Source organism: Haliotis rubra, unplaced genomic scaffold, assembly GCF_003918875.1.
Source record: "Haliotis rubra isolate DU_JTF1 unplaced genomic scaffold, ASM391887v1 Scf273, whole genome shotgun sequence".
NCBI lineage: Eukaryota > Metazoa > Mollusca > Gastropoda > Lepetellida > Haliotidae > Haliotis > Haliotis rubra.
Window position 1 is genome coordinate 134992 of NW_025766814.1, and position 22797 is coordinate 157788.

Here is a 22797-nt window from a genome sequence, read left to right on the forward strand (position 1 = left end):
AGCGGACCGCGCCCCTCTGATTGGTTGAAATTTCATTTGCGGGAGACAATTGTGCAGTGCTGTCAAAAAAGGTCGATTTAAGTTAACTAAAGGTCAAAATGAGTAGTTTTAGTGATCTATAACGATGCCATTAAATGATTTATGCATTTGTACCCCCCTAGAGTGTATGTGATCTTTAATGGGATGCATAGGGAACCATCAAGATCAGGAAATCCTGACATGACAAAGGGAAGCAACTCAAAAAATATATTTCACTTCTTTTACAAGGGTCTACCTTTCATGTAGAACTTAAAAGCATGTTCTAATAGTAACAGATTTTTACACAATTTCATCGATGCATAGTTGTTTTGCTAAGATTTAGATCCATTGTTATATAGACTTTGCAATTAAGTTCTTTTGATCAGTTATGACCGCTTGGTTACATCTGCCTCCTAAATATTGCAACTATTGCCATGATCTACAATAAATATACATGGACTAAAACTGACAATATGAATGAATGAATGTGACAGGATGTTTTCTACCAGTGACCTTCTCTCAACATGTGAGCTGAAGCAATTTCCATTCTGCAGATTTCATGCTTTCTTGAGAAGATATTTCAATTATGAAAATGTAATTTCCCTTATACCTTTAATTGCCCTTGCTTCACAATAAAGACAAGCAAGCCAAATTCATCGTCATAAGTCCTACACCTTCTGAGCAATAACCAAGGTCATAAAAGAAAAACATACAAGTGCAGCCATTATCAGCCAGTCTATCTTTTACCTTGAACATTGAGTCACCTGATCAGTTATCAGCCGTTATTGACCTTAACTTGGCTATAAAGAGAATCACTTAAAGATATCATCAAACACTGATGCAGGATCATAAACACACACATCTCTCATCAAGAATGGGCACAAAGATAACTGTCCTAATATTCCTAGCTTTAACAACAACAGCAGATGGACGTTCAGGAAGGAAGACTGAGACTCGCTACAACCCCACATGGGAGTCCCTAGATTCCAGGCCATTACCAGCATGGTATGATGAAGCCAAAATTGGAGTCTTTGTGTCATGGGGCGTCTTTTCTGTACCAAGTTTCGGAAACGAGTGGTTTTGGGAAAGATGGCAAGGGGACAAAAATTCAATGTATGTGCAGTACATGAAGGACAACTATAAACCTGACTTCACCTATGCTGACTTCGCAAGAGACTTCACGGCAGAGTTCTACGATGCTGAAGCTTGGGCTGAATTGTTTGCTGCTTCTGGAGCTAAGTATGATGTTTATCATTCACTGAGTGAGTGAGTGAGTGAGTGAGTGAGTGAGTGAGTGAGTGAGTGAGTGAGTGAGTGAGTGAGTGAGTGAGTGAGTGAGTGAGTGAGTGAGTGAGTGAGTGAGTGAGTGAGTGAGTGAGTGAGTGAGTGAGAGAGAGAGTGAGTGAGTGAGTGAGTGCATCTTAAGTACAGTGTCATAGCAAACCTCTGAGAAACCATTTCTGGTGGTGTCCAACAATTCCCAGTGAAAACAAGCCTGGCAGTGTTGGTAAATGGAACCAATCATTGGGTTTCATGGTTCCACTGTGGCCTCTATTTGAACTTCAACCATGGATCCTGGCCAACCTCAGTTCGTGTTGTTTTCAGATACACCATCTTTATAACTAAACATCATGGAGGGTTTTGCAACTGGGCGACGAATGTCAGTTTTAACTGGAACTCAATGATGGTTGGTCCCAAGAGAGATATTGTTGGTAATTATACATTAAGACTGATTTTAATCTCAAGACAATATTTATTCATTGTTCAATTCATTCATTTCGGTTTCTAAAAGTCATAAGATCTCAACCAATATTCTAAAATACAATTACTTAGTTTTGTATGAAGAAACTTTCCCTGTTCTGGCAAATTCTGTACAACAGAATAAAAACAATTCAATCAATTTGGAAAGAAAGCATTGGACTCCAAGATGTATGTTTTTGTCATTTCTCTCATTTCAACATCTAACGTTGTCAATAGGTGAGATGGCACGAGCACTCAAGTCAAAGACAGATATTCACCTTGGCTTGTACCACTCTATGTTTGAGTGGTTCCACCCTCTGTATGTACAGGACAAGGCCAACAACTTCTCCACCACCAAGTTTGCTGAGGTCAGCTCAACTAAATACATTATTGAGGGTTATTCACTATTTCTACCTAAGCTTATCTGTAATTCAACGTACTGTCATTACAAGGTGAGCCATGAAAATATGAAATCATAAAACATTAAAATCAAATATATTTCAGCAAAAGACTATTCCTGAGCTGTATGAACTTGTGAACACCTATGAGCCCGACCTGTTGTGGTCTGATGGAGACTGGGAGGCCCCGGACACCTATTGGGGTTCCAAGGAGTTCCTGGCCTGGCTGTACAATGACAGGTACACAGCCTGTATGCTGGGATACAATGTACCATATATTTATTTTCAACAACATAACATTTACACTACTTTATAAGATGCACATTTACTTCTTTCTATTAATATGCACAATGTATTCTAAAGTGCTATTACAAATGACTGGATTTCAAGACAACACTTCCTGTCACAGCAACATGTACTTGTCCTTGTGTCCAAGGGCTAAAACATCAATCTCCAGAATGTTTCTTTCTCTCAGCCCAGTGAAGGATAGGGCTGTCGTCAATGACAGATGGGGAAAAGGGGATGCATGTCATCATGGGGGCTACCTGACATGTGCAGACAGGTTCAATCCAGGTAACATTTCACAAGATGAAAACTGTCATTGTTCATGTGTACTGAAAAAGAAGCTTAAAATGCAGTAAAAAAATATCACTGTATGTACATTGTGATTACCAGTGTTGTAAACTCCCCAAAATTTCGGCCAGACAACTGGTCTGGTAACTCTCAAAAGTTACCAGACCGGCTGGAAAGTTACCAGTCCAGAATTTTCAGGATTAACAGTGATTTTGAAGCCTATAAAAATCAGTAGGACAAATGTCCTGAGTGGGTGTCTGGCGATAGGCCATTGACCTAAAGCTCTTTTTGACATTTTTAAAATCCCAATGGCATCATATAACTAAATTGTTAATGACATTTAATGTTGCAACTTGGATTCTAGATATACAGCAAAATTAAAAGATCTAATCCCACTGTTGATAAATATGAAATTTATTTTTCTAACATTTTTCAAATAATACAACTACAACTTAAATAAATTGAGTTTTTAATGAAAATGCAAGCATTTATAATGTCCAGAAATATCACAAAAGAAGCAAAAACTATGACGATTTTTTTTCCATTTGTGACTTGTCATAACATCCCCGTGCCTTTTTCTTTTATATTTTCATTTTTACGTAATCAGAAAATTATTAAAAGCCACTGATATCGGGAAATAGGCGACCATACATATTATTTAAGAAATCTTGATGGCGGGTATCGTTCGAAAGCTCTGAACATCAACAATATCACTATACCCTTGCTGAGAGTATTTTCACAGTTGTAAAAAGCGATTTTATTGGATAAAGATTGGTTTCTAATGACGCTTTTTCCCCACAGTCTGCTATAAGAGTCGTGATTGGTCAAAATCAGACACGTGACATGAGGCAGCCAATCATATTACGGCAATGGATACTGTCCTCGTAAACGAAAACTTTTATATTTAGACGAAAGTTTTGGGTAAAATAATGCTATTCTGAACATATTAAGCACAAAATCGCTATGTATACGTAAATTATGGAACTTATTGGACGTATCGTCCTAGGTTATGACCTGTGACAAAAATGCTTCATGCATAAATTTTCGCATTAAACTTAGTGTCCAAGCGTGAAGATTGAAGCGAGATGTCACTTGTCAGTGACTTGATTCGCATTGCATGATCGCACAAAACGATGGAAATAGTAGTTTTATATGTACGTTTGACAACTTTTATGAATCAGGGGGGATACAGCTTTTTGAGAAAGCGGGGTGCACACTATTGAGAAAAGGAAGGGTGCACACTTCATTTTCACCCGAGTTTCAATGGTCATATAACAAATTTTCAGCACAAAAGAGGGGGTGCGCACCCCTGCACCCCCCCTCTGGATCCGCCTATGTGAATGCTATTGTTGATTTTATTCATTAGTTTATTCAATTTATTTAATGATTTCCTTGAAACATTGTTACATGCGGGTGGGGTCGGGAAAGCCCGTTTCTGATTGTCAAATGCTTAAAATAGCAGCCAATCGCGCAATCCATTAGATCTACATGTACATTTGGTAGCTTAGTGTGATAAAAATGGATGCGTAAATACATACACGCCGCGGAAACATGATCAAGATTCCGTGGTTAGTTTTTGATGAATTCGTAAATGATAATGTTCGTAATTTATTAGGTCCAATATGTGAAAATAACATCGAAATTATCGATCTGCACAATAACACGTTTTTAAATGATTTTAGTCATTATATACATTACAAAATTACGCTGATTCAACAGCCAGACCATCGGGCGTGCAACTTTTTAAAACTGACCGTCCGGTCGCAAAACAGACCGCCCCGGACGGTCGGGCAGGCGGGAGTTTGCAACGCTGTGATAGTAGTATAGGGAATGGGGGTTTTGGACCAGTTCCAACAAAAGCCTCTGCAAAGCCTTATTCCCCAAATAAGGCTTTGGTCGGACCCTTAGCTCTTGCTACCATTACCCCTACTGCTTTCCCAGCCTATAAAAATTTCAAGCGAAAAAGTAGTAAAATGTCCCCGACAGCCACAATTCCCAAAGGGAGAAATAGAAATGTATTGCGCTTCCTCCCTTGGGAATTGTGCCGGCTGCCTTTCTCTCACCATGAGAGTGCCCCACTCCGGGATACCTTATCGAATCACCTCACATCACACAAAGTTGCAAGGAATCCACTGAGGCAACGGCGGGATACGAACCCACATGTATAGCTTCGCGCAAACTATACATAATGGGTCGCACCACTCAACCGATTGAGCTACCGGGACTTAACTGGAGTATCTCGGGTTTAACGGGTCTATCCTGGGATTGCACCATTGTATCATCGCTATGCCGTGTTGATAGGAGGTAACACTGTGCCGCATCGGCACGATCAATAATTCTTCTCTTACAAATCCTCTGCCTGGCCCATCCCTCAAGTAGTACAAGTTCGGCTCGTCTACTTTCATGTCCACTTTATCTATGTTTGTAAGTTTTGATTGACCATATAGGATCGGTGGCTCAAACTACGGCTATCACCCTCGTGTTCCCCAGGCTGGTATAGATACCTCACTAGGGCCCTATCTGGTATCTGCTTCTCCTTCCCACGCGAATGGAGCCGCCGACTCTGACACTATTGATTTTAATTTTATAGCGTCTGCCGGTTTCTTGCCGGTGAGACGGGTGACTTCATGGTTGATTGCCGACACCACCTTAGGGAGCCGCGGATACCCATTCAGTCGATCGTTTTCCCGGGTGGCCATCTCCCCTAGCATACTGATGCCCAAATAAAGCTCAGCCAAAGTCCTATTGAATCTCTCAACTATGGCTTGGCTGCGATGGGCTCCAGCCGTACACGCCTGACCTTTGTATCGTGTTTGGCTAGCAGTTGTGACACGGCACCCATGAACTCCCCGCCCTGGGTCAACTTGCAGCTCTGTTGGCCACGTCAGCGGACTGCGCGTTTGTATATGCGTTCAATCCTCTGGCTACCTGGACCGAATCTTTCGTGGTCAAGGGCTCGGCTTCCTTTGTAGCGACTGGCTACGTCCACTACGGTTAAGGCATACTTATACCTCTTATCGTGGGGTAGGAACAGTAGGTCTGCCTGGTGAACGCTATTAGGTATGTTAATACCAAACTTCCTTCTAGGCACATAGCGTGGTGGCGGCAAATAGATCTGCCAAAGTGCTTGTTTTCGCCACGCTTTGGCCTCCTCCGGTGGTACTCGGCGCCATTTTAGCTAACTTATCTACAGCGTTAGCTCCTTTCCAGTACCCACGCGGGCTATAGTAAATAGTCTCAAACTTTCTCTCTTGGTTCAATTTTCTCATGCCCGTACGCGTGCGTGTTTATCCCATCAATAGCTATCCAACGCTTAGTATCCATCGGCATGACAGGGACGCCTTTGTTTATTGTCAGTCCGTGATATCTTATGGCCATCACTTCTAAGTGTGTTCATTTTATGTCTAAAGGTACGGGTCTTGAACAGGGCTTCCTTTGAATCTGGCGGTTTGATGTGTTGTTTCACCACGTACTTCTTAACACCCTTAGCCTTCCGTATCTCACTATTGTCGGCTTTCAGTATGGAGTACATCTTAGGCCTCAACCCTATGTACTCGGCTATGGGCGTGCCAGCACACTCGCCCTTCATCTTGCCTAGGACCTTTTATTTACCGTGCTGTGTATGGCATGGTCCTTGGGGTAGTCGCTGGTGTCGCATAAATCGAGGTGTTTTTTCATGTCCTCGCATTACCGCCCTCAGTTCGAATCTCCATCAGCAGGGAATCCGTGTCAGTGTACAGCACCTCTCGCACCTGTCGTCGTACTGTTTCTTGAGCTCGTTGTAGTAAAAGTCGTGACATCAGGTGTTTGGATAAGTCGAGGATGCTCATCCCCACGTAAACAGGCCGGTTGAATTTTATGTGGCTTTTCTTCATGTGTAGGGCAACTAGGTCATCGGTGAATATTTTGCTTACGGTTGAATGCGGGCTGGCTATCAGTCTCCTGAGCTTGTCTTCCTCATTCGACCAACCAGTTTCACGGTCACGCGCTTCCTCAGGTTCTCCATAGTCTTACCGAACACCGAAGTTGTTCATGAGCTTGTAGAGATTTTCTCAAAGTCACTGGTGGCAAGCTTTCGGAGGTCTGTGTTCATTCTGATGTAGGGCTCCATCCATGGGCTCTGGTTGAACACGAGCACCCTATGTATTTTGGTCAGCCTCATACCCAACGACAGGTACAGCTGTAGGTTGCGATAGTGAACGATGTACTTGGTCTTATTCATCAAGTTAGGCACGAGTTTTTCAACGTCCGCCACCCGCCCACCTAACAAGTTATGTTGGTACTCAGACATCCAGTCTGGGTTAACCCTCATAACGTTCAGGGGCCAGGGGTAGCTGTTGTGTGATGTGTGTAATGCCTTGGGGTATTCCAAGTCAACCTCGAGGATATAACCTTTGTTCGAATCGGGCGCGATGCTCATAACATCAACATGTGACGCCCATTGAATCCCCTGTGGGTAGATACTGGCTCATGGCCCAGCCGTACAGGTTGTTGGCGCCGAGGTAGAGAATATGATTGGTTGGCTTGCTAGGGTCGTAGCCCTTCACGTATTGATTATTTGCTTTGCGTATTATCGCTTTGGTTGCCATGCAGATCCCGCCGCAAGCCTTTCTCAATGAATAGGTGCATGTCGTAATCTGTAAGCAATTCCAACTTAACTCCGGTCTTTTTAAGCAAGGCATCCCACGACAGACCTGGGCTGGTGTAATACCACGCGGGTCGAAGTTTATACTGCTTGAAACATGTCTGCCTAAACGCCTCAAACACGCCGGCTAACAGCAGTACATCTGTCCTCAAGTACAGATCGTGATAGTCACCCAGGTTCTTACAACCCAGTTTATTCCATAACGCTAATAGCGCGCAGTAATCGCCTTGGGATATTGCCGAAGTCTGTCAGATTGCTGTAAAATTCTTTGATGGGGGTAGTCTGGTCTCGCTTAACTTGGCCCAACTATCCATGTACTCATAGGGATACACACCCTTCCTCATAAGCAGGGGTCTAGTTTCGCATCTGTGTATAGATCGGTAATAGGGAAGGTATCGTTGGCCTTGACCAGACTGTCTAATGAAGACTGGAGAAATTGAAACGAGTCTATGAACCTAAGGCCGTTTAAGCTGAAGGAGATGTATCTCTCCATGTTGTTGGGGATGCACGTTATATTACCATCGATTTTCGCGATGGCCTGCATGATCAAGTGTGAGTCGTACCCTCTCAAGTTGTGAAAAACCACGGGGATGTTTATTATCTTGGGGATGATTCTAAGCTTGAGGTTACACGCGCTAGAGCTGGCGCTTCTATACTTACCGGTTATGTGGCAGCGATCTCTCACCGAATCACCGTTAAGTGGTGAGTCACACACGTGACAGTTAGTGCTGCAGGTGTGAGCTAGCCTGTCGCCTTGGGTCATACGCATGGGAGCTAACTCTATACAGTGCGCTCCTAATAATTTTTCTTCCTCCTGCAAACACTTAAGAAATCTTTCAACAGCCGCCGGGACCCCTGTACACTACCGGATCTTTTCGCTTCCCCGTCACAACGGACTACAATGTATCCAAACCCACAGGCTTCATGCTCTTGTGTTTTTGAGTGTGGTTGGGGTACCCCAACAGCCTCAACTGGTTTAACTAAGGCTTCAAAGTCGGGCGTAGATGACATAAGGCACAGGCATTTGGTTCTTGTGGTTACCGAATTTTAGGATATTGTCACCTTCCTTAGGCATGTCGACCAGATAGCCAGTTCGCCCCACACCTTGGCAATCCTCCCGTGGGATTCTAATAAATCAGCTCGTGTGAAGCCATGTAGGCACCGTTCGCAGAAGTGGGTCTTTCTCTGTGTGCCGATTGGTCATACAACAGCCTGCTAAAGTGTTTTATCCATGTGTAGTGGTACTTGTCACCTCGCTGGATCATGAATATATTGATAACACGAGGGGGGTTTCCCCCTTGGGGCTCCCCCAGTTGGGGTTTCCCCAACGATGGGCTGACTCTGTGCACTATTGTTGTGTTACCTACGTGCCCAAAGACATTTATAGCTAGATTATTCTGTTTTTCTACTTTAGTGATCTGGGATATGGGGGTGGGTTCATCTATACCATCCCAGTTGAGCCCATCATCTTGGGGATAGCTAGAAAGCCTGTCTGAATGAGTGTCAGCTGGAAACAAGGCTGACCTGATAGCTACCCTCAGGCAATCGTCTCCTCTATTCTTGACGTTGACCATGGCATGTTTTTTCCTATAGTAGGGAGGCAAGTCTAGGTATGACCCGCCTCTGAACGGCACGTAGTTAGCTATGTCTAGATAGACATTATCGATTTTATCTACAGCCCACCCGGACCCCAAGTGTGTGTAGCGTTCTAGGTATTCTCTCAGATCTGCTGAAAACTGGTATCGATCGAGCGCGCTAATGGTCTCTGTATGCGTGACAACCTCTTGCCTACCTCTGAAGTAAGGCTGAACGTATTCAGTGGCCCCATTCCCTACCTGCTTATCGGCGACATTTTAAATGTGATCTGAAACTTGATACTTCCCAGACTGTCTAGTTCCTGATTTATTTTATCAGCTATCAGTGGCTTAATATCTGTAATGTCTATGTTCCTATTAACATGCATGCGCCAACCTCTCAAATAGTTACCTACAGCTCAGTAAGCACGAACTGTAGGTCGATAGCTCTATTCTGCCGTAACAGTTCTACAAGCTGTGGTTTATACATACGGGAATACCCACCTAACCCCAAATCACTTAACTTCAGCTTTCAATTGTTTTACAGTAGGTAATGGGGCATGTGATAACAATGCGTTTAACCCGCTCTCCCCAGGTTTGAATAACCCTTGAGCCCAAGCTGTTTTGCTTGAGCTTTTAATTGTTTTACCGTGAGAGGGCTTCTAAACCTAGTAATTTCAACAATGCTGGTTTGGGCATTCGAGAATACCCAATTACACCCCTCTGCCTGGCTTAACCGGCAAGTTCACCAACTGTAGTCATAGTTGCGCATTACACACCTATGAAGATCAATGTCTAATTGGGCGCCCGTAAAGGTAAAAAAATCTAGATACACTTTATCGACATTCCCTCGACCCACCGGAACATGCGCAGCATAGTAGGGTGTTTTGTATTACTTGCAACGAAGTCGTCAACAAGTATATCTATATCCCCATGCACATCTACTCGCCCCCATCAAAGTAATTCCAAGTGTGCCCAGCCCATGGCACATCAAACCCTACTTTTACCATGATTGTAAACGAGCACCCCTTATATAGTTCACTAACAATCATGGGTTTGAGGACACTGATATCTATACTTTCCCCACATCCATCTGCCAGCTTCTCAGGCAACCTTCCCTGGGCTCAATTTCCACAAACATAGCTATACCTGAAGGTGTGTATAATCTCTAATTGGGCTCTATCTTGAGAAGAAGCCATGTTCTTTATGTAGGCCTTTTGTTCTCAGAGATGAGGTGATGTCTGACTACGCTCGCCCGTGAGCTTTACATAAGCAGTAGTGTCCTTTCACACCTATGCCACACACAGAACACGCCGTAGTTAGGGCTTCCCATGTGGAACCAACAGTACCCTCTGTCCTACATTTCTTACCACAGGGTTCTGTCTTCCCCATAAGTATGTATCCGCGATCGGTATGGAGCAGGTCTCATGTTTAGCATACTTATATGAGTACTTAGTCTAATTGTTTCAAGAACCAACGCATGTCGCCGCTATACCCAGCTATGAAGGCCAGTTCACGGTCCATTTGTCCCTTGGATGGTGTGTAGTACTGAGAGTGTGGGTTTATCGAGTGGCTCCAATCGTTTACCAGTTAATAAGAAGTATTCTCTCGCCAGCGTCGCCGACATCGTGGAATGTTTGAACGGCATGGTTTTCACGCCTGATTTGTTCGTTAATGTAATCGATCCTCTGGAGGCGTTTTTAGGCGTACTTTCGGATTGTGCTGTCTGTAATTTTTCAATAGCGAGGTCGTACGCTTTCTCTCTGCCTGTATTTCAGCCGCGTGTGACTCTCGTAGTTTCAAAAGAGGAAATTTACTCCGAAAATGCCAGGGCATTCACTAATGCACCACCGACCATCATAGCTATCGTGGCCATCCTATATTTATTTCATAATATCTTCAGGTATTATCCCTTGTTTTACTAGGATGTCTTTTGTGGCCATCGCCATACCAAGGTTCATTATTAGCATACCCATATCCTGCAGGTTGAAATCTAGCTTGATAGTCGGTTGTTTAAGCACCATTTTGGTCAACCGAGCCGCATCCCACGGGCTAGACTGGCGACCACGGTGGCGTGGTATGCGCCGCTGACTTAACGCTTTTCCCCTCAGACATTATGTATATGATATAAAAATATATATTTTATTGCATGATATGCGGGTTGACCTTTAATTCGGGGAGCTCCCTGGGATTCCTGCGCCGTGTATATAACCACGAGATAGTCACGGCAGCAGTTGCGCATACAACCAACAATAATCGAGACGGGTGGGTCACCTTAATAATTTTATGTTGGTTACACCACCGTTTTTTACCGGCAGCTACTCTCTTAGGATTCTTCTGCCTGGTGACTGTAGGGGGTTGGGGTTCCACCTCCAGTTGTTGGGGTGGGGTCTGCTCGAGGGTTCACCGTCTCCTCTGAAGGGGTCTGGGTCTGTGCAGCATCCATCTATACTATTATTATTATTTTTCCTCTCAAATTGACAATGCTTTGCCGTGATAATTGCCGCCGTCACCGGGCTAACAACATACCGTATTTGTGGTACAGATCGCAGCTAATAGAGCTCAAGGCCTGTTCGATAAAAGGGTCTTTCTCAAGGTCTTCCCACAAGTAAAGTCGGCGCTCCGGGGGGATGGGAAGGAAGTACGACGCAATACCAGTGTATATCTGAGTCATAGCCGATCCTATTGTTTTTGTCATTACTGAACCTAGTCTAGCCTCAGATTTAGTATTACAGTTTATCGATTTCTTCAGCTGACATTTTGTGAATTTTATCCGGAGTGTACTCCCCAAAGTAATGTTTGGCTTTGCCCCCAACAGCCAACGCCACCAGTTTCTCTCGCTTATCATCGTCCACCTGTGGTGATTGGGGTACCAACAATTGTTCGAGCAATTCCTCACACTCCATCCTATAATGTGATAAGTAAGTTTTAGTTTTAACAATATAATACCCTATGCAGGCAAAACACAGAGAAATGAAGGTTAAGTTGCACACCTATCTAACACTTCAAATACCATAGCTATAACTAAATGCTTAGCATTTGCTTAGCTTTGCTTAGCATTTGCTTAGCATTGCTTAGCTAAAACACCCTATAAGCCACGGGTTGGTCAGTCTTGAGCACGAGCTTAGCGTGTTTAGTTTCAGCGAGCTGTTTCTTCACCCGTTCCCGTTCTAATTTGCTCATCACATCGTTCTCTCTCAAACACTCCTCGAACGTAATCCCTGTCCTTGCAGTGAAATAAGGCCACCCATCGCGTCTGCTCCTTAGGTCTTTCAACACCGAAGTTGAACTTCTGTGTTAGCACCCAGACGCTGTGATTTGGCGTGTCGGCCGGAGAAGGCCAGGTACGATAGCATGTCCCTCTTTTTGTTATCTCACGATTAGCGCTGCAGTCGCCCAGTATGAACAGCGCCGACGACTCTTTAAATTTCATATGGTAAGCTTTCAACCAGTCCTGTAGACGTGGCCCCGGTCGACTCTGTGTACGCCCGGTCCGGCATCACCCAAGGTCTTTCCGCGGTAACGCTTTATTCATGCTCAGAGTAGGGCACATGATAACGATGTGGTCGAACACATCCCTGTAGTACCCTTCCAACATATCCAACACGAAAACGGTCTTCCCACAGCCAGTCTGCCCGCACACTATGGCGCAGTGTGGGTCGCGTGGTAAACCAATGCCGCCGGCAGGCAAATCAGTAGATGGCTTGCACGAATCTCCCATTGTCTATATTAAGTTGCGCGTCCATAATTACGTACAGATATAATTTCAACTTGCCAGCGGGTTGAGCCTTCTTGGTAATCTGGATAGTAATCCCCTCACTACCGTTGTCTATACGGCGCCTGCTACCGTGTAGTTTATCGTCATCCGTGGATCGCATGTCCAACCACAGCGTGTACTTGTTGGTTAAGTATTCACCGATTTGCACGGATGATAGGTCCAGGTCTGGATGTTTGCTCGGCAGCTTTTTTATCTCATCCCACTGCTGGTATGCCCTCATACCATGACTGAACAGCTGGTTGGGCACGCCCTCGATGGTCACTTCCACCTTTTCAATCTCGGGGTTGAAAAACTTCTCGCTGTCCCTCCGGAACGGCTCGTAATCCTCCACGGGGACGACCAGGATGCCTTTCATCGATCGCGCTGGCACGTTCAGGTTGATATTCCACACAGTGTCGCTCTTATCCCGCACGATGGATCTATGCCTCAGTATGCGATCGTACAGGATGGCCACATTCCCCGAGTACTGATTTCGAACCTGCCTGGCTAGCTCCGGGTTAGTGACCATGTCGAACTCCAGAGAGATGTTGTCTATGGTCGAACTGGCCTCATCGCCGTTCGGCGTACGCACTACTTTGCTGTAGTCGTTAAACGTGAGCTCGTATTCAAGCCTATCACCCAGCTGCCTGGTAAAACGGGCGTGTTCCGTGGAGAGCAACTCGAAGTCGAAGCGCACGCAGAACCTGTTCCCCGTGACGCTTGAGCGATGGCCTTTTCACCGTCCGTGATCTTAGATAACTGGTCTGCCGTGAAGGCATACCCACGCGCGACCTGGTTGATTTGTTGATGCCCTGGTACACGCCATTGACGCTGCTTCTCTCCTCGCTTCCAGAGGTCCCTGTAGCAGTGAAACACGCCGCTGTCGCGTCGATGCTCAACACCTCGCTACCGTGATCTTGATGGTGGTTTTCTTGATGATGGCTCGACCCACGCTCCGCACTAGCTCGGCGCTTGTCGCTGCCGGAGGTCAACGTGAGGTTGAACGCCAGTCTAACAGTGCCTGGTACAATGAGGTCATTCGCCAAGGTTTGAAATCTAACCAGCAGCGCTTGATTCTGGTCTATCTTGCTGGGATTGTTGGTGATGGTCACCGACTGACGACGGCTTTGACACCTAGTGGCTCTCTCGATCTTCTGAAAGGATCTAGTTTTCTACCGTGACATTGTTATATAAATGAAATATATAAGTTTTAATACTAAATAATGGCCGAAGTATATCCCTATGGATGATATGTGGGATGATAATGCCCAGGCATTCGATGAGCAGGAGACCTCATTCACTACCCCTTAAGTACTGAACTTGTACAGTCGGCCGCCGATGATTATTACGACGAAAGTTGAAAATAAAGACAACATCAAGCCGCTGGGGAGGGACTATTCCAAGTTTATGGTCGATAAGAAGGGCACGCCATGCATTGAAGGCTTACCCGCGGGCTGATATCATAAAAAGACGGAAACCATATGCTTTGTCAACACTCACAAGTCAGCTCTGGTGGAGTCAACTGTCTGCGGGGAACTAGGCTTCATAGATTACGGTGGCGACGGCTCCAAGCTCCCCAAGGTCGCCCAAGATCTGCAAGTAGCCAGGGCCAATACTGGGATGCTAAAGAAACATCGGACAGTATCGAAAAAATATTGGCTACGCATTCATGACAAACCCTTGCCGGGCTTGAATTTCCCCTGAGGGAACTGGGCGCAGGCCTAGACGAAGCCTTGAAACATGTACGCGGAGAACTCTAACAACATGGGGAAACTGAACGAAGTCGATGAGCGCATCGCCATGGAAAATAAAACTCACCGAAACTGAAGACGATGATATGAAACGCCGTATCGAGGAGAGAATAAAAAACTTGGAAGACGAGAGACGGACTCAGTTGGAATCCGCTTCCTCAAACCGGGAAGCCCTCCGATCGCAGATCAGTCGAGTACGGGAAACCATCGATCGAGTTCTAAATGAAGACACCACGCTAGCTGACAGGATTCGGACCCTGTTCCGGGAGCAAGGGATCACCATCGCCAGCATTCTGACTGCACTGGGCTTCATCATATCAACCCTGGTGGTGTCACTGACAGGGGGTACCCCCATGCCTGCACCAAGTGGTGGGGGTGTCAGAGACTGGGTAAAAAAACTAGGGGAAGCCCTGGCTAAACTGGCTGGTAAGGCCGCCGAAGCCCTACCCGGCATCCTGGGTAGCATCGTCTCGTGGTTGCTGAGCGTTCTGGCTAAAACTGTCACGTGGCTTAGTCAAAACCTGTGGGCAGCCATCGTCGCCGTGGCGGGTCTGGTGTACGTAGCGGCTAAGGAATTTTTAACCAAATGAGCCCCAAAACTACCCCACCAACCACCAGGGCTGTTTTACGATCGATGTGCTGCTGATTGGAGGCTGCAGACTGGGGCTGTAGGTGTGTGTGTTGAACCCTAGGCTTCGGGTGGCGCTTACTATACCCGCTTTCACCGGTCGGGTGGTGGGACGGGGACGTTGACATCGAGGTTGACGCCCAACTTTGACCCGCCGGGCTATGACTATTTCGTTGTTGTAGCCCACCACTTTTTACTCTCAGTTGCATATCGCCGGAGCCATGTACAGTCCCATCGCCGAACACGAAGTCGACTTTCGACCTGGCATATTCCAACACGCCTTGGTAGCGCTTGATGGCACTCGGGAGATCAACTGGAGCATTAATAGCATCCTCAACGCTGACAACTAACTGTTTCTGAGCCGCCGTAGCAGTCCCCTTACCTAGATATTGAATGCGCTTTGTGTTCGCGCACTCCAACAGCTTCACACCATCGCATCGCTCAATCGAATCGCTCAACCTGATTACCCCCGCACGAAAGTGAACCCTCTCGACGGTCCAGCATAAACTTTTTCCAGTCATCCGCTGCCCCTGCTCAAACCTCCAGACTCTGTAATCCTTGCTGTCATCGAAAGCCATGTAACGGTCATCCCACTCGCTATTGTGATATGATATGACTTGTATCCCCATTCCTTCAACTTCTCGCTGGCTTCCACGAGGGGCATGTTGTGAACGATGGGGATACCCAACCCGTGGTTCGGTCCCGCAAACGCCAATCCGCTTCGCGGTTTAGTTCAATTCGCTGCAAATATCGCTCAGAGGCCCGCCTATCGCACTGGTTGTTTACTGCATTCCACGCTTTTCCTGTGGGAGCGGGCTGATCTCTTTGAGGATACGCCTGACCTGGTAGTACACGGAAACGTGAACACAGACTGACTCGGCTGGCCACGCCGAAAGTGTCGGTCAATGTCACACCACACCCCGCTGTAGCGCAACCACACGGCTAAGTTGAGTTGATTCTGCCAGAACTGCATCGGGTTGTTGAACCAAGCTGAACTACCTTAGCGTTAGTCACCGTAAAAACTTATACTTATCAAACACATCTATGAACTGGGTGTCGAAATACAATCCGCAGCCAATTACGATCTTCATGTGGGGAAATCTACGCTCAGTTTAGGGTAAAACACACCAGGGGAGTACATTTTAAAACTATTATATAATGAGTTTATATACTCTAACATGTACATAACACTTCCAGGAATAACGAGCGCGAGGCCGCTCAGCTGACGACGCCGATCGATAACACGCCGGGTCAACTCAAGTCGCGACTGTGCGATATCACCTACCTACCACGATGGACTAACATCAACGCTTAGCAACAATAAACTGTTCGTAGGTGGCGCTTAGCAACAAGATAATTGACGGTTACTACAGCGTGTGCTCTCTAAGTTTACTTCCAGGTCTTCAAACCCCTGGGAGCCGAACTCAAGATGAACCACTCAAACGGTACAGTGGTGTTAATCAACAACGGAAGAAACTCCTTGAGGCTCGGTCAACCACTGGCGAGGACACTCTGTATACAGCCTGACGAGATAAAACCAACGACTACCGCCACAGGCACTAAGTTACCCCCACCTAGTACCGTGATCGTAGAGCTGTGCATTCATCTCAGCCAGGTTAGCACAACGGACAACATTCAAGGGGTCACCCTTCCACTATACTGAGAGCCGTACATCGTGAAAACGGAGAAATACAACGACGGCAGAACCGAAGTCGCTTTCACCGCCGCAGTATAAGAGGTTAACCCAGGGCAACATCCCTGAGCTGATAATATCGGTGTTAGATATAAATCATAATCTCGCGTGAATATAGGGTACCTCAGCATAACGCTGCACATAAAATGACCAGCCGACAAGGCCCCGGAATGAAGTTGAAAAATGCATCAATGTGGGGATCTCCCGACTCGGGACACGCTGGATTCGACGACTAATCGAGTAGATGGTAAATTGAACGCCTTGCAGCTTAAAACAGTATTTACAAACGCTGAAGTCCCTCCAATGGTGGTACTAGCAACCTAAGTGATATAGTAGATACCTCAAGAGCGGTTGTCAACACACGGTACACCCTAGTCCGCGACCGGTGATGATAAATGGATGATATACCCATCGCTCGAGGCAAACTGTTCGACTTAGAAGATGTTGAGAGCAACGGACGGTCATCACCAAAAATAAGCCATATACACTCGCCTTCACCGATGATGACAAGTGGGTGTTATTACCCGATAAAGTCGACTGGTTTCTCAATATTAGGCTCGGCCCCCTACGCGTTCACGGATAACAAAGACAACCACCTAAACAAAGTCGCGGAACAACGGAACCCTGCTCGTAGCTTACGCCCGACTCAGAGATGTAGCATAGTCATCAGCCCACTCGCCAGTATGGCAGCCCACATGCTATCGGTAAACCCGGATGCAAAACGTGGTATTGCAGTTGGTGTCTGAATTGAAGGCCTGGTCACCATCCTGGAGAGTCTACCGGCTTAACTCAACACTGGTCATCCAAGTCTACCTAGGGGAACTTCGCAGGATGATGTCGAAATCGTGAAGGGGTCAAACTGAGGTGGGGAAACAACAACAGTATCACGCTTGGCAACGCTTACGCAGGGTGGGTGTCGACTCCAAAACCAGTCTGCAGGGTGTCACCGTGGTCGTGGAAGACATTATATCACTAACCAAGATCTTCCTACTCGACAACATACACTTCATGGGGGTGAAGTGCACCCCTGAACTATTATCAGAAAACCAGTTGGAAATAATATCGTAATAGTATTATAGCAATGTCTTGGTTTCACCCCAATGCTACGTTTAGCGATTTAGGGGACACGGAGGGATTCGATCAGCCTGGTGAGGAAGACACCTTGTACATCCTACACTTGAAAGACAACGTGTATAGGCGGGTGTCGTTATCAGATTTTAAAGAGCCTGAATGGTTAGTTAACTTAACCATCACCTCACCTTATATCTCCCTGAAACAAAATAATACTGCCGAGATCTCCGAGATTAAGAATAGCTGCATCGCACTTCGCGTGTTTCATCCCGACCGCGTGATACAAGTATTGACTAAACTCGCCTTTACCCGTATGTTAGGGGCACTCAAAAAAAGGTAAGTTAAGGTATGAATGCAACGGGACCATAAAGGTTCCAGCTATGATACCAGGCTCCACACTCATCATAGAAGTCTATCCCCTGGACCGTCTTAGTGGAAAACACAAACTTTTACCTGGGGTGACAGTACACTGGAGTTCTCAGTTCAATGATCGACGTTACCGTATCATCATACAAACGGACCCCTCAACGGGTTCTATAACCTCCTCAATAAACCCTCCTATGGGGTTCGTGTGGATGCAGAGTTACCTATTAAATTATCCACTATTTCCCTACCTGAGGATTTATACCTTATAAGCATCAAGTACATTGATCGGCTGTTAACTGAAACCCAATTAAAAATATTTTGTAATATATATTATAGGATGGGCTGTACCCAGGCATAGATGAAGTAGCTTAAGACCCTGAAACCGTAGACGGTTCCGCTTTGAGACAGTTATGTGATGTAAAACGCCAACTAGAACAAGACCGCCGATAGCGGAAAGCACTATATAAGAAGTACCATAGAGCTTTCAATGCCGTGGACGGACCGATACTACCCTTATGGCAGCCAGCATGGGCCTAGGGGTGGCAGGTGTTGGGTTGTTAGCTACCATCGCGGGTCGCACCTATAGTGATGGGGCTCAAATAACAGCTGGGGTGACAGGGGTGTTGGGGTTGGGACTTAAGCTTGTATCCCGCAGACTGCATCGTCAGAAAGCATTGAAACACGATTTGAAATCAGGGTTCTGGCTGAAGCAAAGCTGAACACGGTGAGTGAGCCGTATTTCCACAGCACTCACTGACAGTAAGATCTCGGAGGAGGAGTTTCGTTCAATCCTCTCTGAACTCACAAAATATGACAAAATGAAACAAGAGATTCGATCCAAGTCTCGTAAGTCTGCTATCAGCGAGGATGAGAAAAAAAAGTATATAGAACAGGGGATACAAAAAGCCTGGCAAGCTTTTATAACGAACACCAAAGAGATCATAGGCGATTCACATTAAACTGTTTCATCGAGGCCAACGTGACATAGCAGCATGTAGAGCTATACAACATAGATAAAATGAAAATGAAATCAGACGAACCTACCTTGTACTACTTGAGGGATGGGCCAGGCAGACAGGAATTATTGATTCCAGACAACGTGTCAAGTGATGCATGGGTGCGCATGATCTACCCGTTAAACTGACCTACTTCAGCTAAGTCCGCGGTAGCTCAGTCGGTTGAGTGGTGCGGCCCATTATGTATAGTCTGCGCAAGCTGTGCATGTGGGTTCGTATCCCGCCGTTGTCTCTGCAACTTTGTGTGATGTGAGAGAAAGGCAGCCGGCACAATTCCCAAGGGAGGAAGCGCAATACATTTCTATTTCTCCCTTTGGGAATTGTGGCTGTCGGGGACATTTTCCTACTTTTTCGCTTGAAATTTTTATAGGCTGGGAAAGCAGTAGGGGTAATGGTAGCAAGAGCTAAGGGTCCGACCAAAGCCTTATTTGGGGAATAAGGCTTTGCAGAGGCTTTTGTTGGAACTGGTCCAAAACCCCCATTCCCTATACTACTGTGATTATGGATGAATACACTTAACAAAATCTAAACTTAACTTATGAAAACACTTTAAATTCAGTAATATGTCTCTTCACTGATTATTAGTGAGTGAGTATGGTTATACGCCACATTTTAGCAATATTCCAGCAATATCAAGGTGGGAGACACCATCGTACCCATGTGGGGAATCAAACCCGGGTCTTTGGCATGATGAGCGAATGCTTTAACAACTAGGCTACCCAACCACCCCTCACCGATCATCAAGTATAGTTGTAATCATGACTACATGCATGGACAATAACGTTGTGACAATACATATGATTCTTTTACCTGTTAAAGGAGTACTTCAGCCAAGGAAGTGGGAGGGTGGATTGACAATTGACAAGAGATCATGGGGATTCCGGCCGAGAGGCTGTCCTGGATGACTTTCTGACAATGGAGGAGATTATAACATACGCTTGTTGAAGTTGTCAGGTGTGCACTTACTAAGCATATATCAACCAGTCAGTGAATTTGGGACAGTTTTTCTTAATAGTTCTGGAGGATCAGAGAGATCCAATCATAGACATTTATTCTGAAAGGCCCTCGGTGCCCAAAATAAATGTAAGCAACATAACAATCATAAAAATCTCAAGCTAATATTTTCAAGGTTGATATTTATCATTTCAGCTGTGGAGGGAACCTGGCAATCAATGTCAGTCCAACCAAATATGGCATGATTAGTCCAATCTTTGAGGAGAGACTGCGTCAGATGGGAGACTGGCTGAAGGTGAATGGGGAGGCCATCTACTCCTCCAAACCTTGGGTGGCCCAGAATGACACAGTCACACCAGGAGTTTGGTAGGTACTTTATATATTCCACACCTTGGGTGGCCCAGAATGACACAGTCACACCAGGAGTTTTGGGAGTTTTCCACAATTTGAATCCAAAAGATTTAACATTATCTAATCTCATTCAGGAAGGAAGAAATAGTAACCGCCCAGTTACTTTACCATTGTCTGCTATCGACCACTGGATCTCCAAGAAATATAACATAACATATGTTGTGTTTATAAATGCTCTTATTGTTTTCTGTATTGAGACATACATCAAATTCCTATCTTGTCAGGTACACACAGAGAGAAGGCACAGTGTACGCCATTGTCCTCAACTGGCCACAACCAGGTCAACTCATCCTTGGATCAGCTTTGCCAAAAACTGGAATGAAAGTCAGCCTCCTTGGCTACACTGAAGGCTCCTTCTCCTGGCAGAATGCTTCACCCAAAGGAATCAGCATCACAATCCCTCCCATCCCTGTCAACCAGATGCCATGTCAGTGGGCATGGGTCTTCACAATGACATAAATGGTTGACAAATCACAATGATATACTTTGTTGACATTTGAATAGTTGACCTTTTCAACAACATAATTTGTTGACAATTAATTATGACCAGCTAATAATAAATTAAATGGCTGATAATGGGATGGTCCAGATAGACATTTTTGCTCTTCAACTTAAATTTATGAGCTACAAATGAAAGTTCTGAATAAAATGAATGCTGCTTTGACTGCATATATGAACATTATAACCAATATTTTCTTGCTTGTTTTTTTGTCCAACTTAGTACATCTAATAAATCTTAAGAAACCTGACAAAACATGTGTTGTAAGAGTAAGGGTTATCTCCCTTTAAATTGCATCACTATAACTCAATGATTTATGCAACTATGCATGATGAAAATGATGAATCTTTACTGTATTGAGACACATATGTGAGGGAGAAATAAAATTAACTACAAACATTCTGATCCAGGGTCAGATACCTTGCAGACATAAAGAGAGAGGCTAACCATTTCAGCAATGTGTGTAATGACACTGCGAACTGCTATACCTCATTATTGGACATCTAGCAGATATATTCGAAGATGTTACCCAGGTGTGGGCTACTAAAATCTTTTGCATCGCGTGCATGTGCACGCACACACACACATATACATACATACATACATACATACAATTGTATAGTGCCGATATCCAGCTCAGCTGTTCAAAGGCGCTTTGTTTTTCCCTCGATCATTGGATGTCAATCTCAACGGCACGTCATATTAGCAATCTCAACTCCCTGGGGAGCATACAACTCTTGCAGCCACTAGGGGCACTGAGTTAGTGTGGCTTTCTCATCCTTACGAGGTACCCATTCACAGTTGGGTGGACTGGGACACATAGTCACAGTACTTTGTCCAAGTTTACTGCACGTTGCTGTACCCGCAACTAGGTGTTTGCATGTATTCACGTGGCCACCATCTGGTCATATACCAATGGATTCGTGGGTTCTTTTAAGTGCACAGGGTTGCGTACTGTACACTAGGGGTTGTGACAACACTGAAGGAGTCTGCACACAAAGTTGGCTCCAAGGATTTTACACCCGGTCACAGGTGGGTTCGATCCCACCACCTCAAGCTCACTGGATCACTAGCCTGGCACTTTAGACAGTTCACCCCCACGCCCCCCACATCTCACCCTCAAATACCTTGCAGACATACTCAAAGAGGTTGCACCATCAGCAAGGTGTAGGGTGACACCGCGATCTGTCACACATCTCACCCTCAAACACCGAGAAGAAATATACAGTTAGGTTACACCATCAGCATTTGTTTAGAAGATATATACCTTTATACCTTTAATTGTTTTTCCTTCAATGTAATCAAACATATAAAAAAAAGTAAAATTTTAACTTTCAATTTATAAATACTTAACCTATCTCATGGATTGTACTCTCTCTCTCATGTTCGACAGCTGAGTGAAAATGGACTGTAAACAAGTTTTCGACCTCTCTTGTACCATTCACCCGAACACACCCCTGCTGCTCCCATTCCTGGGACGGTGGGGTAGTCTAATTGTTAAAGCATTTGTTTGTCACACTTAAGACCCGAGTTTGATTCCCCACATGGGTAGAATGTGTAAAGCCCATTTCCAGTGTACCCTGCTGTGATATTGCTAAAAGCGGAGTAAAACCATACTCCCCATTTCTGGACAGGTAGCCTCAGCTAAGCTTCTGTGAAACATGCAGCAAGCTATTCGAATGGTCATGTGAGCCCTCTGTGCA

General features: G+C 45.3%; 1 protein-coding gene and 1 pseudogene across 1 annotated transcript in view; both read left to right on the forward strand.

Moving 5' to 3' along the window:
* LOC124280755 (alpha-L-fucosidase-like) overlaps positions 1 to 22797 on the forward strand; it is a 116857-nt gene that overhangs the window by 86079 nt on the left and 7981 nt on the right. The window lies entirely within an intron of this gene.
* On the forward strand, positions 837 to 21063 carry LOC124280754 (annotated as a pseudogene).